Genomic DNA, 12,072 nt, shown 5'->3' on the forward strand with positions numbered 1-12,072 from the left:
GATCAACGAGCTGAAAGAGTCAAATCTAAGCCTTGAAGCAAAGATCACCGAGCTGAAAGGAGATGTTCTTCGTCTGGAAGTCCAAGCAATGTCGATGTGGACACAGACGAACTGGACTCTTCTGATGATGGAGGTGAAGGTATTTGAGAGTATTTTGAGTGAATGTAGTGAGGACTTAAATGTTAAATCTTTTTAATTAATGATTTGTGTGTAAATTTAGTTTCATATGTAATGGTATTGTATTTCATGTTTATGATATTACATATGTTTATTAAAATTTGTGTTACATTGTGGTTTTAATCAAACAGGTGATGCTGATCCGTTTAATGTCCAACCGCTGCAATCAAAAACAGCAGCGGAATATTTCACGTTTTTACTGGACAATCCAGATGAGCAGCAAAACTTCGCAAGTGGAGACTTGGAAGAAGGTGAAATTTCACACAATTTCACAGAAGAAGAACTGGAACAAATGTTTGAGCTATACAATGAAGAAACAGGCAAGTATCTGGCTTTGCCTTCAACAGAACAAACATCTTCTTCGGCTGCTACACCTGACTCAACATCATCTACGGCCGCTGATCCCTCTCAATTTGATGAAGTTGAAATGGAAGACTTGACACAGGAAGAATATCCAGAATACTACACGTCTCAAACTGACAATCTTCCTAACTCTGCAAGTTTCTTCCAAATGTAACTGAGGAGGAAATACAGAAGAAGGCTGACGAAAGGTCAAACACAATGAAACAGCCTTCTGAAGCAGATCAAGCCGAATTCGTTGAGAAAACAGAAGAATGCAAGAAAGCTTTCAACGCTATTCTTGAGAAGATAAGGTCCAGACGACAAGCAAAGCCGACCATTCCTCACACAACGTCTTATAAGATGAAGGGTCGTAGAACTTCAGGAGAGATTATTGCTTGGGCGTGTCTGAAGGATCTTAATTGCATTGCTATCAAGAGAGAAAAAGGGGTTGAGTACTTTCAACGTATCACTGACTTGAAGACTCTTCCTACTTATGATCTAAACCGTCTGAACTATCTTGATATGCTTTATGCCGGTTCATCTCCATTTGCCACGTACTATCAGAGTGTATTGCGAAAGGAATACAACTCAAAATGGAAGATGATCACTCCACAGAGGCCAAAGAGATATACAAGTAAAAAGGAGATCGATCCGATCACCAACAGGCCAAAGGTTATCTTGAAGTACATGCCACCACTCACGATGAAGAAGATTCCTCTAAGAAAGATGAAGCAGGACTTCTACAAAGCATTCAGGCATTGGTACTATGATGGAAGACTGCATGAAGCAGTTATCGTGCTCAACGACAATGGAAATTGGAGCACAATTCGCATATTTGATCCTATGTGGCTCACAAACTTGTCACGGGAGGATGTCTATACGCTATACAAGACAGAGATTCTTTATGCCCCCGAAGACAGAGAGCAAGCATTAACGTATAGAAATGTCATTAGGATTTGCTTTGCCTATGACATACATGCAGGATCAAACTGGAAAGAGCAACAGAAGAAGTATGCACAAGAAACTGAAGCTTAATTGTCATGTTTATTTTGTTTCTTGTTGTAATTCAAGGTTTAATCTTCTGATTGTAATTGTTCTTGAGTTGAATGTAATTTGTTTTGGAACATTGGGATAGATTGTGCTTAAATGTTTATCTAAAATTCCAATTGACAGCTTCTCAGGATATGCGGAACCTATGGTAAGTCTGACTGACTGAACCATTTGATCTTGAGAGAACTTCATGAAGAAAGGAGTTCGTGGATGCAACGTGCGCACCACTAGCTTTGAGAAAATAGAGAGTGAGATAACTCCAAGGGGAGTTACGATCGAGCAAGAGAACTCGATTGATTATAAGTAAATAGAACTGGATCCAAGGGGGAGTTTGTTAGGACATGAAATGTCATGTATATGTCCCCAGTTCTATCAGGATGGTTCGATATGAAAATAACGATCGTGAAACCAAGTTAACGGACTGAAAATGTCAAAAGAAACTGATTCGATCGAATCAGTGACTGATTCGATCGAACCAGGACTCATTCGATCGAATGAGATACTCATTCGATCGAATCAGTATTCGATATATAAACGAAACTTAGGAAATTTCCACGGGAGAGCACACATTACACACAGTCACGAACCAGCAGCTGCCGAAAAACTCTCTGCCAATCTTCGTCGTGTCGGTCCTTTTCCTCCGTCCCTAGGTGTCAAACCGTCTTAGGAATCGTAACCGCGCGTTGTTGATCACCACCGAATCGCCGTGTTAGAGGATTCCGCACTCTAACACGTTGCCCCGTGAATCGTTGGGAAACCGTGTCCCGCACCGGTCCGACAGGAGTCCTTGAGCGAGACATCTAACCTTTTCAGTCCCTGTTATTTTGACATTATAGGACTTTAGCTCTGACATAAGATGATAGAATCTTGACAGCAACGATTCAATGTCTTCTCCGGATTCTGGACTAAACAAATCAAATTCACGCTTTAGCTCCCGTGCGTGAATTTCTTTAAGTGACTCAGATCCTTCGCATCGTTCTACCAGTGCGTTCCAAAGAGTTGATGCTGTTGTGAACTGGTTAAACTGATGGAAGAGATCGCTAGAGAGAGCTTGAGACAGTAAGGAGAAGGCTTTCTTCTCAGCATCAAGGCTATCTTTTGTTCTTCTGACAGCCTAAAGTAGCTCAGACTTTCACCCATCATCGTTTGTAGGATGCACCCACGATGTCTGAACCGCTTCCCATAGTCCAGGATTCACACTGTGATATGAATCTGGAATCTTGTCTTCCAGGTAGTAAACTCATTGAGTGCCATCAACTTTGGAGGCTTGTTGAAGCTTCTGATTCTGAATCACTCTCAAGGATCGATTGGATCCTTTTGTTTGTACTTGAACTGGCAGCCATGTTTGCTTCTTTGCTTCAATCTTTGATCTTTAATCGAATGAGAATTGATTCGATCGAGTGTGTTCTTTATTCGATCGAATGTGTTCTGATTCAATCGAATGACTGACTGATTCACTGTTCTGGTCTTCTGAAGCTTATCCGATCGAATACGATCTCGTTCGATCGAATGAGGTGACAGGTTCGATCGAATGGATGTCCGGTTGGATCGAAAGGGTTCTGGCAGTCGAATAAGAAAGAGATCGAATGGGTGGATCGAATATGAGACTTGTTCGATCGACTGGAAGCAGGTTCGATCGAAAGGATGAACTGATTCGATCGAATGGACTTGGCGCAAATCACGGCGGTAAAAACTGATTCGGTCAAAATTCAAACTGGTTCGATCGAATAGAAAGCTTATTAGATCGAATGAGTTCCAAAACTACGACTAGTTCGATCGGGATTTATGGAAATTCCAAACTTAGAAGATTTGACCAGATTTTCGGTTGTAAATTCACTAACACTAATCCAAGTTGATTTGGAAGCAAAATATGACTCTTTTAAGTGTATTAACACTTAAACAATTAACCAACCAAACAAAAAATGGATCAAACGATTAAAAACGAAGAACACGATGAATGTTCTTGATAAAACCCGGAATTTTAACACCAAAATCATGAGATCAAAAACCAAAATATATGACTTTTATGAGTTTTTGACAAGAACACCAAGAACAAAAACACTAGTTTTCGAAAATTTTTCAAGCAAAATATATGATTTTCACGAGAAAAACACGAATATCACCACGAATCTTTCGTGAATCAAGAACCTTAAGCTCTGATGCCACTTTGTAGGACAGCCGGGACCGAGACGATCCGAGCCGGTTCGCGACGGAAGGTTTGATAACCAAAGACGGATAGAAACAAACACGAAACAAACGATTTCATTGATAAAAACGAAAGATTACATGCTTGTTAAACACTGAAATCACGATCTATGGCAGGGGGAGGTCGAGCATGGCCTCCCCCCTCATCCGGACAGCACCTGGGCTCCGGGCACGCAAATCCTTTACAAACCACGCCTGAAAGCTGGGTATTTATACCCACTGCTATTCGATCAGGACTCATTCGATCGAATGAGTCCTATTCGATCGAATAGCAGACTCATTCGATCGAATCAGAGACTGGTTCGATCGAATGAGTATCCATTTGAAAATGCTCTTTCGAATGGATGACTTTCGGCGTGGACCACTATCTAGGTGTACAACATACAACATAAACAATCTAAACTATTCGCCAAGCGACGGCCACAAAACATGCACCAACAAGTTCGCTATAGTAACTTCACATGCAAGATCGCCTGTTGTTAACTTAACCACTTTCAAGTTCGTTGCTGACAAGTTCGCTGGATAATAAGTTCCCTTATTATATAAGTTCGCTTATTATATAAGTTCGCTTAATATATGTAACGTTTCCGACGAAACCATATATACTCTAACCGGTAGACAATAGTTACGTTATATTTAATGTCGGGTACATTAATTACCATTATAATTATACGAGAATACATGGTTCACTGTATTGATTGTACGTGAATATATAATTCATCGTATTGAACATGCGATTACTCGATCGATAGTTATTGAAACCCGAACGAATCGAGGGTTCAATTATAGACGATATCTATAATATTTAGTGATTTTACGAAGTATTAAAGCTTCGGGATAAGTGAATTAAAGCACAGAAAAAGATTTTCGATTTAATGGTACGTCGGTACATTAAACGAAACCTTTAATACCAAACCAAGCAATAGACGATCGATCAAGCCGAAAAAGATGCGCAATTATTAATAATATGATGTTTTAAGTTAATAAATGTCATGGTTAAGTTTTTAAAGTTTTTAAATCGGTTTATATAAATTTCATTTTAAGCCGAAAACGACCGTTTTAGCCTCGTTTTAAGCCGAATTAAGCATTTAACAGAAAAACGAAATGAACCAGATTATCCAAAACTTATCCAGATTGCCGAAATCTAAATGGGTGGCTAAGAATGGAGAGGTGGGTCCCACCCACCTCACTTTGTAGTCCGATCGGATAAGGGGGGGTGGATAACCCCTTTTCCTTATTTTTTTTTCCAGAAAACAATTCAACAATCTTCTTCTCTCTCAACTTCATGATCTAAAACGGAGATTTTTTAGCAAGAAAACAAGGTAATGATCGGGTATATACGTTTCCATCTTCGTTTCTTGAGTTTGTTTTAGAAAATGAGGTTTCAAGATGAAAACCGATTCTTGCATGATCAAGTGATGTATACGGGTTATACAAGGGATCTTGGTCCAAGAAAGGAGTTAAACGAACCAAAAACGAATTTTTACGGTTTAAAACTTTAGTTTTAAAACAATAACCGAAACTATAGTGTAAGAGGCTTGATTGTGAGTGTAACTTGCTTGGTATTGTGGTATGTTGGTTGTAGGTTCTGTATTTCGTGGTAAATAAGGAGGAAAGACGAGTTTGTAGCTTGTAGTGGCGGAAAACAAAAGGTATATTCGGTTTATGTTCGGTTATGGATTTTTGGACAGATTGTGGATGGTTTAGAGTTAGGTCATGAAATTTTACAGAGGTGTTAAATACATGAAAATATGAGTTCTGTGAAATTTTGGTAATTTTTGGACAAAGGATGAATATTTGGTGAATTAATGCTCGGTTTTGGCTAAAAATGGTGAAAATAGTTAAATATCATGAAAAATTCTGAAATTTCCAGATAAGCTTTTTATAACATGTATAAGTCACACACAAAATTTTAGATCAGTTGGAGAAGTCAAGTAGGCTTTTCAGTTAAACGAGTTCTAGGGTTTTCTAGCCCGGTTTTAGTGAAAATGGCATGTAAAAAGAGATTTTGGTTCTGGAAAAATTACAGGGGACTATGTGGATGGCAGGGTCATCCAGGAAAAATTTGGGATTTTTCTAAGGTAGTTTGGTATTACGACATATTTAGTGTTTAAATGGTGTTTAAAAATAAATTAATAAATTTTAATATAAAAATTAATTCTGGAAATATTTTTATAAAATTCCCCACTGTCAAAAAGTGATTTGTGCAAAATTTCAAGATCCGAGATTAAACGGATAATTATTTGTGCTAAAAAAGAAAATAAAAACAAACTTGTAAAGTTTAAAACGCATAAACCGGTAAAGTTCGCCTAAACGAACTGACTGGTGTATAAAAACCCTAAAAATGAACTATTTTCATATAATTGAGTTAAACAAGTAAAAATGAATCATCCGAAAACAATTCGATGATTTGGGTAATTTTATCCGATAAAACAGTTTCCGGTACGCTAAAGACGGAACGGGTCCGCGGCCAATCGGGGCGTCTAAACCGAGTTCTAATTTCACAACTATAATTAAATTATCAGTCAACAACTATTTTCGGGTCGTGTGTGACCAAACTCATTTTGAAACGTAAAATCGGATATCCGTGCTAGGCACGCAAAATGGGGAAAACAAACTTGTAGTAATTTTAACTATTGAACTCTAAACGATATCACAATCTTAGTCCGGAGAAGTGTTTCTGGGTTAAATTGCCCCCGGAATGGGTACAGTACTGGGTTAACAGTGTCCCTAGATGTACCGGTTAACACGGTTAAAGATTATATAAACTATAAGTGTATAATAACGATCGCTAGGGATCAATTACAGATTGGACGTGTTAACTGATAATGATTGTGTTACCTGCTTGCATGTGCTAAGGTGAGTTTCACGAGCCCCTTTTTCTGAATTGTTTTTAAATATTTTCCCGGGGCGGAAGCATGTTACTACTGAAATGTTTAGTACATACTGAACGCATGGATTTGCGTGTATTTATATATATTTTATTGTACGGGAATCGTACGGAAATTTACTAAGATGGTAATTGTCTGAGTTGCTAACATTCTAAGGCCCCGGAACACGAGTGATTAACTGAAAGCCAGTAGAGTGTGGATATTACTATTGGTCTGACAAACCCAACTGGTCCGGAATGGATTTGCTGATGCTTCCCAGCCAGTTGCACATGTCTATTTTGTTGTTCTATATATTTTGCTATGTAATGTTAGACATAGCGGTTTGGGGCAGGTCCGTGGGCGAGTATGCCACGGGGGTTGGTGTGTGGATAGTCAGAGGTTTCACTTGTGGGCTCAACATAATTACATCGATAATGTTATATTATGATATGGATTTATCAGGTTTACTCAAATTGTGAACTCACCAACTATTCGTAGTTGACCCGTTTTCTCACATGCTTTTCAGGTACAATTAAGATGAAGTGATTGCTTACGTGCTAAGTGCTTGATGTGTGTAAGATTTGCGTGCGGGATGTTAGGATACATTATAATAAATAGAATTATGTATCGTATTGTATGATGTGTGTATCACCTAGACGGTAATGAAATACGAGATAATGTAATTTGAAGTATATTAATGTATTCAGTTTTCTTTATAAACAATGTGGTTGATATCAGAGGTGTCTGTGGCGCCCCGGTTACGTTTCCGCTGCGGTTACGGGGTGTTACAGAAGTTGGTATCAGAGCCATTGGTTATAAAGAATTAGGATGTCTTTAAAATATACCTAAATATAACAGTAGCTCAAGTATTGTAGGATCTGAATATCAACTAATAATATATAGTGACGGGATCTGGATGAACTTGGATGGACAAGCGAGTTATTATGGTCCGGAACATAATAACAGACTTGTCCGCACGAGGAATTCAGGGGAAGTCACGGTGGTACATTAATAGGTAAAAATGGCAACATATGTGTAAAGTATATAATATTATTTATGCGTGCTAAGGTGTATATATATATGTATGTACATATCTTGTGGGTACATGTATTGAGAAATAGGACCCGGATAAGGAACCGGGGGATGAAATAATAAAAGTACCGAGGATGCTGAATTTCTAGAGCATCGGTTGATGATAAGTCTGACTTATCGGGCCATAGTTATGACAGTACCATTAGATCTCCTGTTTGACATTAACCAGAAATATCTAGTAACCGTCACTCCCACCCAAAATTGATAAATCCCTTACTCTACCAACACCGGTACCGTATATCCTAATAACCCCTTATGTTCACCCGAACCGCCGACCCTCACGTACGGACGGACCTATACTGAACCCATTCTATTCGGACCTATAATAATGATAATAAAGTTGATAATAAATGAGCAGATAAAAATAATATATAGAATATATATATATGTATTTCTCACTCTCAAACATATGAGTCATACCACCTCCAGATCGAGAATCACTGATTTTAGCGAACCTAGAACGCCTGAGGACATTGACTGAGCAAGTGATAGAGTTTCCCATAATAGTAATTGATAATATTTGAAGGCAACATGGGTTGCCGCGATTACCTTGAACCTTGCAACTCCCTATGTTAACCTTACATCCGTTAATGCCTATACCCATGTATACTCGAATAGAATGATTACTCATACACAAAGAGGTGTTGGAATCATTATAGCATAGTTGGTTGTTCGCTCGTAGTGGTATACCGTGTATGCCGGATATACAAATAGACACGGATATTATAACTTCGTGGTACGTAATCGCTTGGTGCTCACGGTGAGCATGTATCGGTTATGCTGACATGCAGAAGTATAAACACAAAGCTTGCTAGTATGACTTAAACAACCTATAAACAATTAAGTTTGCTAGAAAGTTTAGAATTCAACAAAGCTTGCTAGTGAACAGTGCAATCATTCATGTCGACTAGCTTGCTAGAACAGATATACTTTCAAACAAAACACTAAAGTATGCTCGAAAGTCCTAACTATATAAAATCTTTCTAGTGAACATCATATTCAGACATAAACAAATATCAAGCTTGCTCGGAAAGTTAAATTTCAAGTAAAATAGTGAACTCTACCCGAAAAATGTGAAAAACTTCAAAGCATGCTCGAAAAGGATAACTTAGATGAAAATATCTAAGTGTGCTCGGAAAGGTTATAAAACATCAAACCTTACCCGAAAATACATATTCAGACCTATTGATAGTAAAATGCAACACTTTTTTACTTAAACTGAATATCAATTACATTTATCAACAAAAATCATTGTTTAAGAGCAACTGGTGCATTTAGAGATCAAATTTCAGTCATGTTTCTTTTCAAAAAAGTTTCTATCATTTGCTGAAAAGAACTCAAGAATGGGATCATATTGACTAAGTAGCTTTCTCAATACTTCATTCTCAGCATTATTATGACAACATAGACAGGTTAACAGCAGGTCTAGACTTAGCATGAATTTCATTTCTTTAGTGATATGATTAAGGTTCAATTAATATGCATAAGGATAAATGGATAACACTTTTTGTTTTCTGATGTTCCATATCTATTCTCAAGGCTTATTTGGCTTTCTCCAGATCACCCCGACTTGACTTTGACCCGCTGGATTTGGTTTAGAAACCATTAGATGACAGAATTTATATACATATATATATATATATATATATATATATATATATATATATATATTCTCAAGGCTTATTTGCTTTCTCCAGATCACCCCAACTTGACTTTGACCCCCTGGATTTGGTTTAAAAACCTTTAGATGACAGAATTTATATATATATATATATATATATATATATATATATATAAATATATATATATATATGTATGTATTATCATAAGGCTGCGAGCACATAACAACGTTGTGTTGTTTATGCAATACATTTAGCTCAACTTTATTCTTTGTCATTCATTTGTAAATACATCATTTTGGGGACCAAATACCAACGGGCTCGTGTATGACTGGATAGTCACTTTTCTGCATATCATTTGGAAGATTTATCTTGGAACATGCAGAGACAACAATGTAACTCCACATTAAGCTTAACAACTTCTTTATGTTTATATCACCCTCAGGTTTTACATATCATGAGAAAGCAACCATACATGTCAATGACTGTAGTAAGTTCCTTTTTAGCCTATTAAATCCATATGATTGGCTAAGTAGTCAATGTACAATCATTTCCCAGTAAACAAAGTTTAATACTCAGTCACCCCAGTTTCTCTTAATTGACAGGTAAATGGCTATCCTATTTGACCACAAGTGGTTAACAGAACCAAACATATATGAGAATACATGCCCTTTCAAATTTAGAGTTATTGACATAATTTTAAGTGAAAGAATAGAAAACAAGTAACAATTGCCCCAAATGCTTTCAGTTTTCCAGGTTAATGGCTATCATGTCAATCTGAAACCAGATGATAGGACCAAACATATACAAGTATATATTCTTCCAACTTGAGCAAATGACATGATTTTAAGCAAAAGTAACTCTTTGAGACTTTTCGTTGAAAATATCCTTTTAAGCTTCTATAAAGCTTTGAACTGAATAGTATTATCATGTATCTACACCATTAAACAACTTGCTCTTGTATTATCAAAATCGTTTTGATCAAAAGGTTTCTTAAAAATTTTCATTTGAGCATATCTTTTTGACACAAAAACACATTTTGACACAATCACAAGCATAGCATATTCAAATCATCAATGACATTATTAAAACATGGTAGACATCACAAGATGCATAGTCTAACAGATCTTAACTGTGACAACCAGTAATTTCCCAAACCCATAAGCTAAGTAATCAACCTAATAATTAGGTGATTGTAAATATTAAGCGCGTGCATATGTTATGTGCAACCTGCGCGAGCGCACCATGTTAAGAACCAGCGTGAGCATATGTTATATGCGCCATGCGTGAATGATTTGGCTTTATGTTTTCATGTAACTTAAACATTATGTTGACTATGGGGTTGACCATCCCGCATGATGCTAAGGCGGGTGCATCCTACATCGTTTATGCGCGTGCGGAAGGGAACTAACCTACCCGCATGGCGGGAACGTTGAGAGCTAGTTTGTCTGAAGCTCCAAGATGGAATTGACTTCAACATGACTGATCACTATGTTGAAATACCAAGACCACCTGGAGAATCTACAAATGAAACTCAAATGTCCCTAACTGCGAGAAGGTTACGCACCTACCCGCAGCAAAGACATGTCCTATACGCAGAAAGCTATGCGCACCAAGTTATACGCGCAGAACACTTGGTCTATTCTCCAGTTAAGGAGATTACTCCCGCCCGAAAGGAAACAGTAGCGTGTTTCAGAGATTTTCCACTTTTTACTGTACACTGACAAAAGTACCTGAAAAAGCACACTGTAACATGAAAAGTCAACTGTCAGCCACCCTATTCTCACCAACCCCAGATCTGCATGTTCTGTCCAAATCAAATCAAAATCTTTTATCCACCACTCCACTCTTAAGTAAATAATAATAACTTCCATACTTTATCATCATTACATTTAGATATGAAAAGATTTTAATCCCCTAAAGCAAGGGATTGTGTTCCCTTGAGTTTGCCTATAAATTTGTAGCCTAAATTATCACCCAAAACACACTTCAAAGAACTACAAACTTGCACTAATCCTTTCCCAAGCATCCGTTGTTTCCAGCTCCGATCCTGTTACTAGGTAAGCCGAGAATATAACCTTGAGACCTACTATCCAACCTTTATATTCTCCTATTTCTTGATCTTAATATATATACTTGTTATTTAATCGTATTCTAGACCTTCGATTCCGAGGCCAACACCAAGAAAACCCGAATCTCGATTAATCCCTTAACAAGAACCTCAGGTGAGTCTCACAGCCCCTATTTTCACTGTTTTCACTGTTTTTAAATTGCTTTCGGGGCGAGGGACACGTACTTAAATAATGTTTTATCATGGTATACTTACAAGCTATGCAAGCGATTATGTGTTTTAAGTTATGTTGCACGATGAGCAATGCAAACGGTTATCTAAGGTTTTCAATGTATGTGCGCTAGAACTCGAGTAAGTGATCACTTTACCATTGGAACTCTAAGGGTAGGGACTGCTGGTTTGATCCGCCCACTCGTAGGGGTCGCACCTCTTTGCATGGACGAGTGCCTGGCATGGGGCAGTACTATGGGGTTGAGCCCGCTCGTAGGGGTCGCGCCTCTTTGCATGGACGAGCGCCTTGTTTTCCGGCACAACGTCTGCGCGTAACCCGCGGGACGGTATCCTTAGCTCGTAGGGGCAATGCCTCTTTGCATGGACGAGCACAGTTTCTCAGAATTGTTCGCAGCGTAACCCGCGGGACAGTATC

Source organism: Bidens hawaiensis, unplaced genomic scaffold, assembly GCF_021521415.1.
Source record: "Bidens hawaiensis isolate Kalapana, Puna unplaced genomic scaffold, B.hawaiensis_p1.1 tig00000055_1, whole genome shotgun sequence".
In the NCBI taxonomy this organism is placed as follows: Eukaryota; Viridiplantae; Streptophyta; class Magnoliopsida; order Asterales; family Asteraceae; genus Bidens; species Bidens hawaiensis.